Source organism: Macaca mulatta, chromosome 2 (assembly GCF_049350105.2).
Source record: "Macaca mulatta isolate MMU2019108-1 chromosome 2, T2T-MMU8v2.0, whole genome shotgun sequence".
Taxonomy (NCBI): Eukaryota; Metazoa; Chordata; class Mammalia; order Primates; family Cercopithecidae; genus Macaca; species Macaca mulatta.
The window spans coordinates 46,850,727-46,870,436 of NC_133407.1; the positions used below are offsets into that span (position 1 = coordinate 46,850,727).

The 19,710-nt window shown below is 38.7% G+C and overlaps 1 pseudogene; it reads right to left on the reverse strand.

The window, feature by feature from the left end:
• Positions 1–7,240: 7,240 nt before the first annotated feature.
• Positions 7,241–13,205, reverse strand: LOC114676170 (small ribosomal subunit protein eS17 pseudogene; annotated as a pseudogene).
• Between the last annotated feature and the right edge of the window lie 6,505 nt (positions 13,206–19,710).

A 19,710-nucleotide genomic window follows, 5' to 3' on the forward strand; every position in this document is an offset into this window, starting at 1 on the left:
GCCCTGGCTTAGTATTCAGATGGCTTCTAGTTACAACTTCCTGTTTCTCTCTTAAAGCAGCCCTGTCTCTTTTCAAATTCCAGAGTGTGTGGTTTCATCACTGACTCTTAATGCCTTTAAATGATTCATCTCATGAAAATATCTTTCATACTGGACAAATCTGCAAGCAATGATTCTAAGATCTTGAATCATGGTCTTCTTGTTCCAAACAAGTCTTCTTAAGCTGCATAAATATGAACCGTAGATTAATAATAAAAAAGGTAGACTTGCACAAGCAACGTTTTCTAAGTTCCAAAAGCCAATTCCTGATTCAACTTCACCTAAATGTAAGATCTTTCCTCTCTAACCAAAACCTGCCAAAGTGATGGGGATTGATAGCACAGTTATCAATCAGCCTCTGTGCACTAAATGGATCAGCATATTAGCCTCCTGAAAAGATACTACACTGCTTAGCCTCAAACTTCTGCCTCATAGCTCAAGTATCTCACTATGGGATTCACTTAAGGCACAGAGTTTCTTATGTTCTCAAATCATGACTATACATTGTTTAAGCAAACCTAAAGTGATTTCATAGGATTTTTTTTATTGCTGTAGTTGTTGAGAAGCAAGAAAGGATTTAGTATATGACTCTGTTTGGCTTTATATAACTGATAGCTGCAGAACAGCATTTAAACTCTAAATCAATTGTTTTTCTTTTAACAAGAGAAAACAATGAAAGCAAAAGACAAATAAAATTCCATCTCCATCTCTACAACTGTACTGTTTGGATGTGTTGAGACAAAAAAGAAAAAAAACAAAACACATAACTTTGAAAGAGAAACTCACATAGCCATCCTCAGCAATGCTGCATGCATGGATTTCTCTTTGTAGGGTTCCTGGTCTAGGCATCCAGGACCCACAGAAATCTGCAACAGATCACAACGTCCTCTGTCCTGTGGCAAAACAATGTTGCTCACTGAGAAATGGTTCTGCCACCAGAAATGAAAGCTCTGTATTCACAGGATTCTGACCATAATAGTGATGATTCTTCAGATCATCTTCCATGTGGCAGGTTGCTTCTGTTTAATTTCATGTTTTTCTACTTTAAAATAGTTCAAGATAATACCATGGGTTCTGCAACTTTTTTTCCCCCCTTTTCTTTCTTTTTTCTTAGCAAATGTTATGACTTGCTTGCTTTTAACACTTGATCCCATAACACATTTGGATATATCCTGGGGTTAAGTGATTTTCTTTTTCATTTTACCATATCATTGGAATTTAGGAGTATTAATCACCTATTATCCCCATTTTGACAGAATAAATACTCAATTTATACAATGTGATTTCTTATTGAGTAGGCTGAGCCCAAACGCATCCTGAAACAATTTTTGTCACTAAAAGCTAAAGGTCAAGCATATAATATTATTGGGAGCTAACTACCTCCTCAACAAACAGTTTCACCATGAGAGTAAATCTGTCAACCCCTTAATACAAAACTCTGCTGTTTCAGCATCTTTGCTTTGTGCAACTTTTGAAGCTTATTTCCTCTCTGAGTTTAACTTAGCAGAGGGTATTTATGTGTGCTGCAGATGTTCTTCTAACACGCTACCCTTTTTGGCAGGAATATCTGTGATGACTAATATTCATACTGTTTTGAAACCTGTCAGCTAATGCTTGCAAGCATTGCATGGAGCTTTGCTAGCAGGTTCTACCTTTATAATTTTGCAACTCCACAGGTTCAGTCGAGTTGTCAGATATACAAGATAACACAAATTCAAAACCTAGAAACTTCCTGTCTTTTTGTTTTTTGTCATTATGGAATTACTTTGGTTTTCTTTTATCACAGTTATTCCATCTGAGTAGAATAAACATTTTCTGGTTGACCTGTGACATCCAGTTTCACTCTTTTACCCAATGAAACAACTTGACAAAAGATTAATGGCCCATACAATGTTTTGATTGGCTTTTACATCTTTTTAAAAGTTTTAGGTTTCATGTCAACACATTCAAATCAGTATATTTAACATTTAAAAAAAATCATATGGCTTCTTGCAGGAAACACTTGTAAGATCTGGCACACTGGGCCCTTCTTACATGGCCACAATCTGTTGGGGCTGAGTGGTTGCCTGCTGCATTTGCAGCCAGCTTGCCACAAGTCCATTCATCCCTCTTCTTTCATTCGTGGTCCCTGTGTGACTCCTGCAGATGTTTGAATGTATCACCCCTGCTTTATTCCAGGCATGGAGTACATTCACTATTTCATTGTTCATTCCTGATGCTGCTTCACACTGGGGGGAAAAGCTTAAAGGAAAGGGGTCTCAGGAAATGTCTCCAATTCCTCCACCCAGAAAAGGAATTCAGTTCTTCCTATTTTGTGTTTTCTTTTTAGAATATCATTTTTTAATTTTGCTGTACCAATATAAGTGAGAAAATAAAATAGAAACATGTAACAATAGAGAGTCTACTATGGACCAGAAAATATGCCAAGGAATTTAATTTAGTCTAATTTAATATGCAGAAAATACTCACCCTTCTCCTGGTGAGTAATTTAAGGCTCAGGGAGAGTTGGCAACATAGCCAAGGTCACACAGCCTTTAGCAGTTAAATTACATGTGGGGTATATTGGCCTAGATGGCTTTTCAGCCAGGGTGGTCAACTCATCCTAGCTTATCAGGGACTTTCCTGGTCTGCTACTGAAAGTTGTGCATCCCAGGAAACCCCCTCACTCACAGACAAACAAGGGAAGTTGGTCACTCTAACAGCCAAAGTTCCTCAAATTCTCAGATCCTGTACTGTCAATAATCACTATTTTTCATGAGATTCCTGAAGGAGATATTCACAGAAAAAAGAATATCAGTTAAAAATTACATGTTGTTTTATGACCTGGTAACCAGAATCCTTAGTTCCAGGTTCTCAGGTGAAATTGGGATGGACTCAAAACTTAGGCACAAGGACCAAAGAGGAATTCTTGACAGTCCCTAAATCTCAATATTAATACCTGCTGGCCACTGCAAGATACAACATGCAAGTGACAAACAGCAAAGAGAAAGAACAGGATGGCCCAGCCTGTTGCAGTCAGTGTGCCCTGTCTCAGCTTGCCTATCCAGCCACAATGAAAGAAAGAACTGAAGAGTGGAACCTCCCAGGCCAGTGTAACTTTGCATGGTGCGGTAATCGCACCCACTAGTGAATGGGACCCAATCAACTTTACAGAATCTATCCAATCACTTCTGCGCTCCTGGTTCTTGTAAGAGGTCATTGAAGATTGTGGGGTCAGAGTATCGAGAAGCTAAGTTTGCCTTGGGTAGGGAGAGATACTGAGAAGTCCCCTCTCCAGCTCCCTGGAGCTCCACAATGCCATCTTAGTTCTCTCTCAGCCCTTAGGATTAACAGAGAATGCTTAAGACAACACAGGCCCTGGGTTATAGGAAAATTCCACTGTCTCTTTCATGTGGCCTTTCCCTTACTATTTATCCATCTTTGAGACCAGTGAAATGGAAGTTTCATATTTTGCCCCACCCTACTCCAAGCTTCTGAAATGGGCCAGGACAGGACTGTAATTAAGTTTGTTTGAAAGCCACACAATGTCCCCATCCAAAAATCTATCCCCTATCCTATTTTCAAGCTCATCATAGACCTATCTTAGCTGTCCCTACCTGAAAAAAGTCACATGTTAGCATAAATTGCCCCTAAATTTGAGTAATATGGACGCCTCCCATTAGTATATTTCCATAGCGAAATGAAAGTTCAAAAATTTCACAGGTAATTAAATCCCATAATAAACACTTAGACAATATTAAGTCCACCCCAAGTTCACTGTTCAATGCTGGGTTTCTTTTCTTCAGCCTTTACGAAGTCTGGTCTGTGGGATCCAGGGTCATGAACCCAGGATGTGACCCCAACTCCATGTTCTTTCCACTGCTCTTCATTACAGTGGGAAGGTGAGATTAAAAATCATTGAAAACGAGTGAAATCAGAGAATTTGTATCATTTTATCAAACAATGCAAGTGTAGAAACGTGTGTGGCATGAATAGGGGATCCTTTCCTTCTTCTACCCAACAGGTGCATTCCAGCCATGCTCTGAGGAGGGAAAAATGGGTGAAGACCTCACTGTTTTTCTCTGTGAACTGTTATCTCTGTGTTGATTCTTGATGCTTAGAAGTCCATCACTCAGTGATGACCGGAGAAAAGGGGAATCTTCTTCCACCTGCACTAGAGGCTATTTGGCTGGCCTTGCCCCACCAAACACGTACTGGATGTTATTTAGGCATTTTTGCATTGAAGAGTCCCAAAACTGTATACAGCCAGGTTGAGGCAAATCTGATACAATACCTGTGATCCAGTCATGTCATCCCTGTGTTATCAAAGGGGGGACCGTCGTACAGCTGAAGCCTGGGGAACGAGGAGGGTCCCAGATGCAAATCCCTTGACTCCCAACTCAGCCCCTCTTCACCCTGTTTCCTGCAATCCCCCCATTTTGTCCTCAGCTTTCTGTCCACAGCACATCATCTCTTTTCCTTTAGAAATGGTACCTCTTCAATAGAAATAATAAACTCCAGTCTATAGGTCCCCTCTTCTGTCTTGCACATCTTGGAAGGCCCATCATGAGAAAAAAAATTCACTCACTGGCTTCTTGTTTTGTTCAGTCGCTGGTTCTGCATAAGGCAGAGGTAATGCAGGCTCATCACAGTGGTTGGAACCTACTCCTAACCCAAGATAAAGACTTCAAGGATGAAAAGAAGTGTGAGCTCTGGAGCCAAGGTCAAGAAGGAAAAGATGGAGACATGCTACTCCATGCTACAACTTGTTTTAGCACAAAATTTCTGAAATAAGAGCTGAGAAAATTCATTTCTTTCATCTCCCATTCAGTGTCCACTTGATAAATTTGCATTCTTCTTAGGCTATAACTGCTACTCTATGTCTTACAAAGTAATAACTCTGACCTCACTAGCTAAAATACACTGTGTGTTAAATTATAAAATTTTTATATAAACAAAGAAAGCCATCATGCCCCTCACCTCTCCGTGATCTCTACATTTTTCTCTAAAGAGAAAAAGAGACTTAGGAGAGAAGACAGAGCTCCAGATTAGGAGAAGTTGAATACGCTTGGAAATATTTTCTGAAATGAAGTATGTCAAAATCAAGCAGATTTGGACAGTTTCACTTCTTAGTTTTTCCCATATCAATTCAAAATCTAGCCTTTGAGGCAGCCTTTGTTAGAGGGTGTCTCTGTTTGAGTTACCTCACAGCAGACCTTGAGACAAGGACTTACAGGTAGTTTATTTAGGAAAGGATCCAAGGAATCCCAAGTGAAAAAGTTTGCACAAAGACTAGAAAATACCATTTTTCAAAAATACAATTTTAATTTGCATTGAAGCCTCATTCATTCTTCATTTCATTCAATTCTGTATATGGTCTATGCACTTTGAAACTTTTATAATTTATAGCTATGCTCAAAGTAATCCTTAAGTAGCACACAAGATGAATTTTATTTATGCTTAAGCCAACTAAATTACATAACAAATTCTACGACAAACACTTTGGTTCTCTTAGATAAGAAGGTAAATCATGTTCCATGGCCAGCAGAGTTAAAACCACATGTCACTTGTGCAGAGAAAATTCAATTTACTTTGAATACAATTTTCTGATGGTAATATTATATCTAAAGTATAAGTTTTAAGTTAAAAGTTTAAAACTACTCTGAGACTCTTTGAAGACTATAACTTGGTGTATCACACACGAACACATACACTATGCCCTACCCTACCACCCAAGGTCTTCCTCCAAATGAATTTTAAATCAACAACAGGTGGTTACGTATTCATTTAAATCTAGACCAACAGGTTTAATGGATGTCACAGGACAATGTAATTTTACTTCTATAAAAATGTCCTGCATTGCTGTGGAAAAAAAAAAACAAATTCACAAAGCAAGATAGAGCAAACAATGACAATTTTTTGGTTACACCATATGTAGCTTCAAGAATGTTTCTTTGTTGGCTAGGCTAAATATGAATTCCCAAATAATGACACTTATACTATCCAGTCAGAAGCTCCAGTATCTAAGTAACGACTTTCATTTCTAAACTCTAGGTGTGGAAAAGAACTGTTTCTCAGAATATAATCAGAACCTATAAATCTCAGTTAAATCTGTAACAGAAACATTGTGTTCTAGCAGCTGTTGGACAGACTCTTCCAGATTCCCAGGTTCCTCAACAAAATCACTAAAAAGATGATTAATTATGAATATTTGCTTATCCTTTGAATCCTTGCTAAAAAGGTAATTTAAAAAGTTTTTCACCAGGGTATTTGGGCTTCAAAATTGAGGGACTATAAATAACATACAGTTTTTAAATGTTAAAGGAATAATCTTTCTGGAAAAAAAAATGTCTTCCTAGCTTCTTACTTAAGCCATGTCCTTCATGGCACTATCTGAGAATTGTTGAAATGGGAAAAAGCAGAACCAATTAATTATCAGCAGTTTAAGATTCAAACAGTATTGGATTCCACCAAAATCTACTCTTAAAACTAGATTTATTTCTAAGTGAAAAAAACCAAAATTTTTTTGTTAGAGATTCAACAGCCAAAACCTCAGGCATCTCCCTTCCACCATGGTAACCAAAAGACAATACACACAAAATATACAGTTGACAAGAACAGGGTACACCAAGAATGTAAGACTTTTGGTGAACTTTGTTGGATAACGTGGCTTAGACCAGAGGCTTCCCACATCTCACTTCAATCTATAGGAAAGCCAAGGACAGCATACTCCGAGACAGGCTTGCTGGGGTAAAATCTATCTGCACAGTGGAATCTACTTCCAAGTACTCAACCTCTCTAAAGAAGGGTTGCCTTTTGCAGAGACAGCAGCTAGAAAGGGAATCTTAGGGCTCCTCCTCCCACCCCTCAAGCTTCTGGGCTCATTTTGACTGATCAGAGAGAGAAAAGGATCAACCGTCTCTGCACCTGAGCCCAGAAAACTTACCTCTAGTAAGGCGTGGCCTAGCCAATGTGGTGCTTGGATCACCCACTGACCATCCATGTTCCAAGGGATTAAGAGTGGGATATACTTTCTATGACTCTTCCAAGAGGTCAGAAGTGGAGGTAGAAGTTTCCTCCTTCGTGGACCACTGTGGAAATGTAGGGATAGAAGCAGAAGGGCCCCCTGTATTTTTAGGTTTTTTCGGGGGAGGGGATTTTGTTTTGCTTTATTTGCCGTTGTCCCAGGATTACTGAAAAAATTACAGCATTGCAGACAGATTCAAACAGCTCCCCGAGGCATTTTGAAATTTATCACAACTGTAGGCTGAGTGACCTGTAGGTTGGACAGACTGACAAAGTTCAAAACCTTCCTCATTTCCTTAGTGTCAGGGTCTACTTCAATGGTCTCCTGATCCGTGGCTGAGATCTCGGGAACATAATTGTCTTTCCTTTCTCTTTCCTTCTCCTGCAGCTTGATGGAGATTCCTCTCACTGGGTCCTTCTGAATCTGCTTCATCAGATGCATGACATAGCCTACTATCTTGTTGCAGAGCTTCTTGCTGAGGATAATGGTGGTCTCCTCGCACGCACGTTTGTTCGTGCAGAAATTTTTGCCCAGGGGTGTGTAGTACTGGTCTGTGAAGACCTGGGTGGCCTTCTTCGTGATTTTGGTGCAAATGTGGTCATGTGAGCGAAGGACTCCCTGTTAACTCTCCTGATGTCTTTTTTCTTTAAACCTGTTGGAGCAGGGCTGGCGCACTCGGGAGAGCAAATCTGCATTGTGTCTGAGCAGGCCTGCTCCTGTGTTAATGTGGATGTGTGTTTTGTATCCTCCTAGGGCTAGTGTGTAGAGTGGCCTAAATGTTGCACTTGAAGGCTGTAAGGAGAATACGAACTCAGTGAAATTGCCTTAACTTCACCCCATACCAAAGGATTAATATTTCCTCCTATACAGTTTTTTTTTAATTGTGTTGATCACAAGTTGTGTTTAACCAGTTCAGCAAAAAGTATGCCATTTTAAAAAATACTCAAAAAATATATTGTAGATACACTATTCAAACACTTAATTTGAATGTTATTTGATTATTAAATTGTGAGAAAAAGCTCTAAAGTTCGAAATCAAATTCCCCTTCCTTCTGTAAGCTAAATTTGGAATTTTTCTGACTTTGCTTTCTAATTTTGTTGGATTGGGCTCAGTCTCATGGTGCCAGATTTTCTTCACCAGCTGTGATGTTTGGGGCCATCTTTGGAGCACTAGAATATCTATAGAGTCTTCAGCAACAATAAAGTTGAATGAACCTAACTACAGATTACTCACACTGAGCCAAAAAACAGGAAGCATGAGCAAATCCCATGCCCCTAGAGTAGCTGTCCTAAACCAAATTATCTGTTCCTAGTATTGCAAATAGTACAATTTGGGGAAAGGCAAGAACATGAAGAAATGCAAAGTTATAGATATGATATTTTCTGTTTCAGGCTGACCAATATAGACATCAACTGGGCATTTGGTCCAGAGGTCATTATGAAAGAATTTAAACCCACAAGAAAGAAATTGTCCATTTATTGTAACATTGAGCTCCCTGTGCCAGTGGGGAAATCACTTGTATGTACTGTCCTGCCATTAGAGAGTGGCACTTAAAATACTTCCTTCTAAAATTTTAAAATGTGCCAACTTGACACTTCTGGTCCTCCAGTTTTATGCAAGGCTTTGTCAGTCCCCTCTGTGTTCATCTAGTGTGTTTAAAGCCTTTTCAGGCCGGGCGCGGTGGCTCAAGCCTGTAATCCCAGCACTTTGGGAGGCCGAGACCGGCGGATCACGAGGTCAGGAGATCGAGACCATCCTGGCTAACACGGTGAAACCCCGTCTCTACTAAAAAAAAAATACAAAAAACTAGCCGGGCGAGGTGGCGGCACCTGTAGTCCCAGCTATTCGGGAGGCTAAGGCAGGAGAATGGCGTAAACCCAGGAGGCGGAGCTTGCAGTGAGCTGAGATCCGGCCATTGCACTCCAGCCTGGGCGACAGAGCGAGACTCCGTCTCAAAAAAAAAAAAAAAAAAAAAAAAAAAGCCTTTTCATTATTTATTAGTGAAATGATATAACATCTGGACCTTTAACATATTCCCTCATAAAATCTTGTGAGATAAAGTTAAAACGGAAGTAATGACAATTTTATGGTTGCTGGGGTTACATGATGGGAACGTATGGTATTTTTCTCTCTACTTTTGTGAGTGGTTGAAATTTTTCATAATACAATTTTTTATGTATTTTTATTTCCCTCTTGATTTTCACACTTGGGGGATCCAGTTCCTCCCTGGGCTTGAATGCTGCCTAGTAATGTATCTTCCATTCCCTCTTTAAGCACATTCATGATATGCATTCTGTGAAATCCCACCCTCTTTCCCTTCTCTGTTTTTCCTTATTGAGTAGAATTCCAAAAGGGTTTTAGCCTTGCACTGCAGCAGCTTTGGTCCTGGAGTTCCTTTCATCTGGGAACTCTGTTTTATGGATAAAGTTCTCTCTCATTACCCTAGTGGCCTCATTTGGAGGATTACCCTCAGCAAAGCCCTAACTAAAGCCACTGCGGATATTTCTAAGTAGGAATCATTATGCTCTTTTTTCTTTATCTTTTTTACTTCATTGTTTTCTCTACCCATACATTTTTCTATATTATCATTTACATAATTCAAACTTTTTTTATTTCAATAGTTTATGAGATACAGGCGTTTTTCGGTTACATGGATAAGTTCTTTAGTGGTGATTTCTGAGATTTTAGTGAACCCGTCACCCGAGCAGTGTACGCTGAACACAGTGTATAAACTTTTATCCCTCATTCCCATCCCAATCTTCCCCTCTGGGGTCCCCAAAGTCCATTATATCATTTTATGCCTTTACATCCTCATAGCTTAGCTCCTACTTACAAGTGAGAATATATAATATTTGGTTTTCCATTCCTGAGTTACTTCACTTAAAATAATGCCCTCCAGCTCTATCTGAGTTGCTGCAAAAGACATTATTTCATTTTGCTTTATGGCTGAGAAGTATTCCATGGTGTGTATATATTACATTTTCTTTATCGATTTGTTGGTTGATGGGCACTTAGTTTGGTTCCATATCTTTGCAATTTAGAATTGTGCTGCTATAAACATGCATGTGCATGTATCTTTTTTGTATAATGACTTCTTTTCCATTGGGTGGACACCCAGTAGTGGGATTGTTGGATCGAATGGTAGAGCTACTTTTAATTCTTTAAAGAATTTCCACACTGTTTTCCATAGTGGTTGTACTAATTTACACTAATACAATATAAATTACACCAGCAGTATAAAAGTGTTCCCTTTTCACCACAACCATACCAACATCTATTGTTTTTTGAGTTTTTAATAATGGCCATTCTTGCAGGAATCAGGTGGTATCTCATCGTGATTTTAATTTGCATTTCCCTGAGGGTTAGTCCTGTTGAGCATTTTTTCATATATTTATTAGCCGTTTGTATATATTCTTTTGAGAAATGTCTATTTATATCCTTTGCTTACCTCTTGATGGGATTATTTGTTTTATTCCTTGCTGATTTGTTTGGGTTCTTTGTAGATTCTGGATATTAGTCCTTTTTTTGGATGCCTAGTTTGCAAATATTTTCTCTCACTCTGTGGGCTGTATGTTTGCTCTGCTGATTATTCTTTTGCTATGCAGAAGCTTGTTAGTTTAATTAATCACATTTATTTATTTTTGTTTTTGTTGCATTTGCTTTTGGGGTTTTAGTCATGAATTGTTTGTGTAAGCCAATGTCCAGAAAAGTTATTCCAATGTTATCTTCCAGAATTTGTATGGTTTCAGGTCTTAGATTTATGTCTTTGATCTATCTTGAGTTGATTTTTGCATAAGATGAAAGATGGGGATCCAGTTTCATCTTACCATATGTGGCTTGCCAGTTTTCCTAGCACCATTCATTGAATAGGGTGTCCTTTTCCAAATTTATGTTTGTGTATGCTTTGTCAAATATCAGTTGGCTGTACATTTTTGGCTTTATTTCTGGGTTCTGTATTCTGTATTATTGGTCTGTGTGACTCTTTTTATACTAGTACCATGGTGTTTTTGTAACTATAGCCTTGTAGTATAGCTTGAAGACGGGTAATGTGATGCTTCCAGATTTGTTCTTTTTGCTTAGTATAGCTTTGGCTATGTGGCTCTTTTTTGGTTCCATGTGAATTTTAGGATTTTTTTTCTAGGTCTGTGAAGAATGATGACAAAAACAAAAATAAATAAATGTGACAGTATTTTGATGGGAATTGCATTGAATCTGTAGATTGCCTTAAGAAATAAGATCATTTTCACAATATTGATTCTTCCCATCCATGAGTATGCGACGTGTTTCCATTTGTTTGTGTCATCTATGATTTCTTTCAGCAGTGCTTTGTAGTTTTCCTTGTAGAGATCTTTCACCTACTCGATTAAGTATATTCCTAAATATTTTATTGTTTTGCAGCCATTGTAAAAGGGAGTGAGTTCTTGATTTGATTCTCAGCTTGGTCATTGTTGGTGTATGGCAGTGCTACTGATTTGTGTGCACTGATTTTGTATCCTGAAATTTTAGCGAATTTGTTTATCAGATCTAGGAGACTATTGGGTGAGTCTTTAGGGTTTTCTATGTATATGGTCATATCATCAGTGAACAGTGACAATTTGACTTCCTCTTTTCCAATTTGGATGCCCTTTATTTTCTCTTTTCTGATGTTCTGGCTAGGACTTTCAGTACTCTGTTGAATAGAAGTAGTAAAAGTGGACATACTTGTCTTATCCAGTTCTTAGGGGGAATGCTTTCAGTTTTTCCCCTTTCAGTATGATACTGGCTATGGATTTGTCATATATGGCTTTTATGATTACTTTGAGGTAAGTCTCTTCTATGCCTATTTTGCTTAGAGCTTTTATCATAAAGTAATTCTGAATTTTTTCAAATGCTTTTTCTGTGTCTATTGAGATAATCATATGGTTTTTGTTTTTAATTCTGTTTATGCGATGTATGACATTTATTGATTTGTGTATGTTAAACCATCCCTGCATTCCTGGGATGAAACCCACTTGATTATGGTGTATTATCATTTTGATGTGCTATTGGATTTGGTTAACTTGTATTCTATTGAGGATTTTTGCATCTGGGTTCATCAGTGATATTGGTCTGTAGTTTTTTGGTTTTTTTTTTCTTTTGAGACAGAGTCTTGCTCTGTCACCCAGGCTGGAGTGCAGTGGCATGATCTTGGCTCACTGCAATCTCTGCCTCCTGGGTTCAAGCGATTCTCCTGGCTCAGACTCCCAAGTAGCTGGGATTACAGGCACCCACCACGATACCTGGCTAATTTTTATATTTTTAGTAGAGACAGAGTTTCACCATGTTGTCCAGGCTAGTCTTGAACTTCTGACCTCAGGTGATCCACCCACCCCAGTCTCCAAAAGTGCTGGGATTATTACAGGCATGAGCCACTGCGTCTGGCTGGTTTGTAGTTTTCTTTTTTTTTTTTTTTTTTATGTCATTTATTAGTTTTGGTATTAGGATGATACTAGCTTCATAGAATAATTTAGGGAGAATATACTCTTTCTCTATTTTCTGGAATAGTTTCAGTAGGACTGATACCAGTTCTTCATTGAATGTCTGGTAGAAATCAGCTGTGAATCCATCTGATTCTGAACATTTTTGTTGACAGTTTTTTTTATTACTGATTTAGTCTTGCTGCTTGTTATTGGTCTGTTCAGGATTTCTATTTCTTTCTGAAAATCTAGGAGAGTTGTATATTTCCAGGAATTTGTCCATTTCATTTAGATTTTCTAGTTTGTGTGCATAAAGGTGTTTATAGTAGTCTTGAATTATTATATTGTTTGTATTTCTGTGGTACTGGTTGTAATATCTTCAGTTTCATTTCTAACTGAGCTTATTTGGACCTTCCATTATGATTTCTTTCATGTGATTTTCCCCAAAACCTTTCCTTTTCCTGACTTTTGAATTTCCAAGCCTTATAACCTTTTTCTCACATCATCAGCAGTAGAACTATTCTCTCAGCTACATGTTTTCCTGCGGCAATGGAATACGCCCTAATGTTGCATTTCCTTCTGCTCTTCCACGGATTCTGCAGGATCAGCAGAGCCTTGCTTTCTTCCTCCTCCTCCTGTGTAGCACTGATTGCTGGACCAGAATTCCTCTCCTCTTTTTTCTTTAGAACCAGACAATTTTCCTGGAGTCTCCCATATGAAATCATTGAGTTCTGAGTCAGTCAATTGCATCAGTTGTTCAAATGCATCCAGTCGCCATCACCAACCCAAGTTGGAAAATTCTGTCTATAAGCTACCCTCCATCAGCCCAACAGCTAACACTGGCCTGGAGTTGATCTCCTTTGCACCTACTATGCTACCCTTTACTGTGCTTCACTTCCCTAAACCTTTGCACAGAGTCCTAACTCTATGTGTTTCCCGGAAATCATCCCCCAAACCATGGCCATAGTTTTGCCACCTGAAATGACTGTGTCACCTCCAAACTCATCTAAGGATGTTTAGTGTATTCTCTGCTAATCTTCTCAGCCCTTCTATAACAAATGTCCAATGTTTCTGAAATCACCCCATGCAGCTCTTCCATGAAGTTTTCCAACTGCTCTCTTATTCTTGCAACTCTAAGAGGACACCTCTCAAAACGCTAGAAAACAAATGACAAAGTTTCCTCAACAAATAAATTAGAAAAAGAAAGCGGGGAGCTGGAGGCAGTTAATAAATAAAAAGAAGTTTAAGGGACATATCAACCAAATGTAATGTGGTAGTTTTCTTTCTGATCTTGATTCAAACAAACCATATATTTATATGGTATTTATAAACAATGGTGAAATTACAGTTGGGTGGTGGGCACACTAGAAGCTCAGACTCTACCACTGAATAATATGTGCAAATAAGAAATCTGTACTTGTGCCCCCAAATCTACAAACATTAAAAAGAGAATATGTTATTTTTAAAATGGTGAAATTAGAAAACTAGCTAGATATATAATATGAAGAGATATTATTAATATTTTAGATGTAAAATGATATTGTGGTTAAACTTTTAAAAATTCTTATTTCTTTGAGATAATATAGATGAAATCATATAATGTCTAGGATTAATTTTAAAATACTGCAGCAGGTGCTGGGATTTGGAGGAGGAGGGGGGAGGTACACAGGAAATAAGAATAGCCGTATGTTGATAACTGCTGGAGTGGAGAGATGGGCACATGGAGAGTCATTATATTACTCTCTCTTCTTTTGTGTATGTTTGGAAATTTCCATAATCAAAAGTTTTTGAAAAATAAGAAGAATAAAAGAAAAGACAAACACGCTCTCTCAATAGTTTGCTCTCTCTGGGCTCTCACTGGAGGAATTAACCTAGTGAGCTCTCATGATCTTGCCTCCTTTATTTGATTTTTATAAGCCCCCCTGCCCTAACACTCCTTAAAAAGATAACAGCTAAAATATTTCTCATTTTTTAGTCTCACCTTTTTTTTTTTTAATTCAATCTGTCTCTAGAGGAGAAAACTGTTTATCCACCCTATCTTATTTCTCAATGTGCATACCTTTATTTTGCTTTCATTTGTTTTCATTGTTGTTCTGATTGCAAGACCAAACCTTTTTTCAAGGTTTTCTTTCCCCAATATGTCACTATGCAAACCAAATTCTTAATGACAGGGAGTTTTCAATGGAAAATCTTAAATGGTCCCTCTAAACTTTTGGTCCATAATGAGGGTGGGTTGCTTTGCTTCTGCTTAAAGAATGTGTCATATGCCCTATAGGAGAAAATCTATATTGTTGTTTATCTATTCCCTTGCCCTTCTGTGGTTGAAGCTTCAGTAGGGGTCTCTAAAATTCTCACCCATGAGCAGACTTTACAACATACACAGTTTAGAACCAATTTAAGACTTGGTGATAGAAGTAGGGTATTTTCAGGACCCTATGTAGGTATAGAAGATGTGATAGAAGTAGGTTATTTCCAAGACCCTATGCAGGAGCCTCCCAAGCCCAAGAGACCATTTAGATCTTGATGTCATTTACAGAATGATAAAGAAGTCTGAATTTGGATTAACTAATCTGGAGATGCTGCTTTCAGCCTGACCCTGACAACCTGAAGGTCAGCATGAACACAGAGTATTCCGTGCCCCATGGGAAACTCAATTCCCTTTGCAAGTCTGGCTGAGAAACACTGTATGGGGAAAAAGACACTATGGAAGTAATAATTATTCTTTTCACAAAACCCTAAAAAAACTTTACATAGTGAAGTCCATCTGTTTTGAGGTGGCACTTAACTGGAGCCTTTCTGGGCTCTGATGTACCAGCTGTGGCTATGTTACAAGCCACTGTGAACTGCCCCAGCCCAAGCTGGCCTATATCAAGATCCTCATTCTCCCTGGGTTGCCCTTTGCTGCCCAAGCGTCCATCCTGTGATTTCCCAGCCTGCATTTTCGAGATCTAGCAGCTCTAAAATTCTCTCCCACTTCTTTCCAAGATGTTGACTGATGAAGTAAACACTCAAAGGACAGATAGCCAACTGTATCAATGGCTTAGCAGGGCTTCTGCTAAAGAAGGGAGAATGTTGCTTAGACACAAAGTTTTTTTAGATCCAGAATCTGCACATTCACACTGGGTGTATATCCAAGCCTGCATATAAGACCCTGAGTCCACTCACCCAGCTGGTTGCACAGACTTACTGTACTCTGTCTTCAGCAGGGACTTCTGACTACGGAAGACACTGTCTAGGTGGATTTACTTCATGGTGACAAAAGAGGAGACAAGCCTGTTTGCACCTAAAAGCTCAGGGAGTCAAAGAAAGAGAAAAAGATGGCACTTTCCACTGTTAAGAGCATAGTCCTCTAGTGTACACCATGGCCCAAAAGTAGCACACTCTGTTGAGAGGGGATGGGAGAGAGGCCCAAGCTTCCTCGCCAGGACTATTCCAAGAGGACAGAAGTGTTGGTGAATGTGTCCTTCTTTCTGGGCCAAGCTGGGATCATGTGAAGAAGAGAAAATATTTTTCTCTACAACTCTTAAGTTTGAGGTTTCAAAATTGGAAATACTACATTGAAAAGTTTAGAACTTCAACCAGGTCATCTTATTATAGAAAGTTATACATTTCAGAAGTTTTTCCTTCAAAATGCCACAGAGCTCTTTGATTTTACTATTGATATAGTAGATCACTTTGCATATTAATGCTTCTAATAATTGTTTCTGAACTCTAAAAACTTTATCCTTGAAATACAGTTTTATATTTAAACACATCTGCAATAATAATGTTTACACATAGAAACACTCTACTGTTTTTCAAATATTGTTCTTCTCAAAGTGACGTATCTGGATCAGCAACATCAGCCTCACCTGGAAACTTGTTAAAATGCAGATTCTTTCACCCCGGACCCACTGTGTCAGAAGCTCTGGTGCTGTAGAGACTAGAAATCTGTGTTTAACAAGTCCTCTGGATGATCCTGATGCTCATTAAAGATTGAGGATTGCTTGCCTAAGAGATGACTTGATAGATGTCTCAATCGATACAGTAATAAATGACTCACGTCATAAAGTAAATGGAGCCAATACACAAACAAAAAAGTACTAAAGGCTGGTTTAAAAATAAATAGTGTTAAAAGATAAACTTCAGTACGTTAAACTTTTAAATAATTTATTTGGGCTGATGGGAATTCATCAATTTGGCAGCACCAAACTGAGAGTGGTTTAGGCTCCACCAAAGGGGCTTAAGGTGAAAGCTTTTTTTCTCTTTCTTGAGATGGAGTCTCACTCTGTCACCCAGACTGGAGAGCAGTGGTGCAATCTCGGCTCACTGCAACCTCTGCCTCCTGGGTTCAAGTGATTCTCCTATCTCAGCCTCCAGAGTAGCTGGGATTACAGGCAGGTGCCATCATGCCTGGCTAACTTTTTGTATTTTTAGTAGAGACGGTGTTTCACCATGTTAACCAGGATGGTCTCGATCTTCTGACCTCATGATCCCCCCACCTAGGCTTCCCAAAGTGCTGGGATTACAGGCATGAGCCACCACGTCTGGCCCAGGTGAAAGCTTTTATAAAGTGTTCACATAAGGCAGACAATGAAAATGTTTGGTTAATGTGCAAAGTCCCTAGTTAGGGGTTAGTTGGCAGTTTCTGATTGGTTAAGCTTAAGTTTCATTTTATTGTTTACATTGAGTTCCTTTCAGGTTGTTTATGTAGGAACTCAAGGCATTGAAGTTGTCTCAGCCTAATGGATTCCCAATTTTTCTTTTAACAATAATAAAATAACTGGTACCTAATGTCACATGTAAATAAGTACTATACATACCAAAGCCTCAAGATAACAATTAACTCAGTGATCAATGAATCAGATTCCAATGTGTTCTTCTTTAAGAAGGAGTTGTGCGTAGCCACTGCCATATTTTTTCTGTTTTCTTTCTTTTCCTTTCCTTTTTTTTTTTTTTCTGTGCAGAAAGATAGTAAACATCCTGCTCATTCTTACAGGCATTGCATCACTTCTATTCCCAAGGGTTCAGCATCAACCTGTCTCTGCAGTATCTGACAGAACTGGCTTCTTCTCTCCTCCTTCATAGTTTATCTGATTTCTCCCTCCCCTTTATATCCTCCTCAAAGGGCATCACTGTTTTGAAATAATATTGATTGTGGTTCTGCATACAGTGCCACTAAAAGCTTTGACACAACAGACACAAAGATGATTAATTATTATCCAGATATTTAGAATAACAAATAGTATTTTTAATCCTCTATCTTTTCTTTTCTCCTCTTTTATTCTCAGAAGCTCCTCTAAGATACATTTTTTCCTTCCTTCCTGTATCCAGTTCTAGTACAACCATCTGATCCCAGGTCCCTACTGAAGTCTTTTGAATCCTATGCTTATCCGGTTCTCATCTTTCTTCCCTGTATTTTATCTTATTTTCTTCCTGATTTTATTTTCTGCTTCCCTTCTCCTTGATTTTTTTTCTCACTCCTCTGTACACTCCATTAGATCCTTTTCCTTTCCCTGATGCTTTCTCTTCTTCACCCTTCTTTCATCTTATATCCCCCTTCAGCTCAGTTTCAGTCAACAGAGGCTGAGTGGATCTGCAGTTGAGCCACCTGGAAGGCAGGTGGACACACTAAGGAGACCTTGGGACATGGAAGACACTTGGCACCCTGAGGCTGAAGGGCTCAATCTTTCGCTGGCTACTCCTGGCAATGCAATATTTAGAAGCCAGGATGGGTCTGACATTTATGTTCTGTGCGTGTTTCCTCAGGAGGTTGCCCAGTTTGACTCTGCCAATTTCGAGTTCTCGGTTTCTTTGGCCTCATTTTCCTCCTGCCTCAACCCTACAGCACTCATGGAATATCTGCTATATGAAACAGGCAAGATTGTAACCCCTGTTGCAATTGTAACCTTCACTCCCTTGTTCTTACCAGTATAACACTAGAGCAGAAGAGATAATAAATAAAATAGGCATATACGACAACCTTTAAATCCGCAGGTGACAGAGGTTTAAACACCTCACAAAATTCCCATTCTCCCAAGGTGTGCACTGTTCCCATATACTCACAGGCTCCAGCTAGAAATCCAGAGGGCATGTCAGAATTCCACTTTTCCAGTTTTCTGGAAAGTGCATTTCTGGGCAGCTGTGTGCTCCTTGTGACGAATAAGAATTTCTCAAAAATTTCTTTCCCCTTTACGGTGGATTTCTGTTCAGGAACGCCCTTGTTTTTTGCTAAGCACCACCCTCTTTAGCTCTCAAATTTAGCTGTGCCCCCTTTAATGTCCAGTGACCACTGTTGCCCTTAATATCAGACCAGACCCAAGCATGCTGTTGGTTATTTCTTAAGGATCTTCCTGTGGTATTTTACAAAATGTACTTGAAATATGCCCTGCCAGGCACTTGATAACAAGTCAAGAGAAAAGAGCTAAGCAATAATCATTTAAATCCCAGCAGGAGCCGGTGGAGCAGTACTATCCTGAAAGTCAAACCACCTTTACTGCCACTGCAATCAGGTTAGATGTTCAGTCAGCTTGTATCGTATTTATCTCATGTACCATCTCTTAGTTGTGTCCAATGTTTTATGGATTTTTCAGACCATAATAATGACTAACATTGTTGATGTTGTACTCTTTCATTCAATTTGCCCAACCACCCAATTTAGTGGGCATTATTATTGTGCCCATTTACTACATAAGGAAACTAAACGTAGAGAGAGGAGGCAACTTGGTTAAGGAACCATGGGTAGGAAGTAGTAGAGCTGGCACAGGAAATCTTTAAATTGGCCTTCTCTGGATTTGAAAATAAAAATAGTAATATAGTCTAATTAAGAGCTTTTTCTATCTCTGTTTCAGCTGCTTTTTCTTTTTTCTCTCATTGAACTCATATCATGTAAATCATATTCAGAATTTCAATAAAAGACTTGGAAATGTATAAATTTTTTAAAAATTACATCATTAATTAAAGGTCAAATTTCTGTTTCATCATGTGAAACACGATTAAAATTGAGAGAACATTTTCCTGGGTTGAAGGTGATGGAAGATTCTGAGCACCACACTTCTAAATAAAGTTTTGGCCATAAATAAATCTTTGCTTCATTTTTAAAGGGTGATTGAGAACTTACTTCCTGTTTAAGCAGGTAGATATTTCCCTCTTTCTCTCTTTCTCTCTCTCTCTCTTTTTTTTTTTTTTTTTTTTTTTTTTTTTTTTTTTTAGATGGAGTCTCTCTCCGTCTCCCAGGCTGGAGTGCAGTGG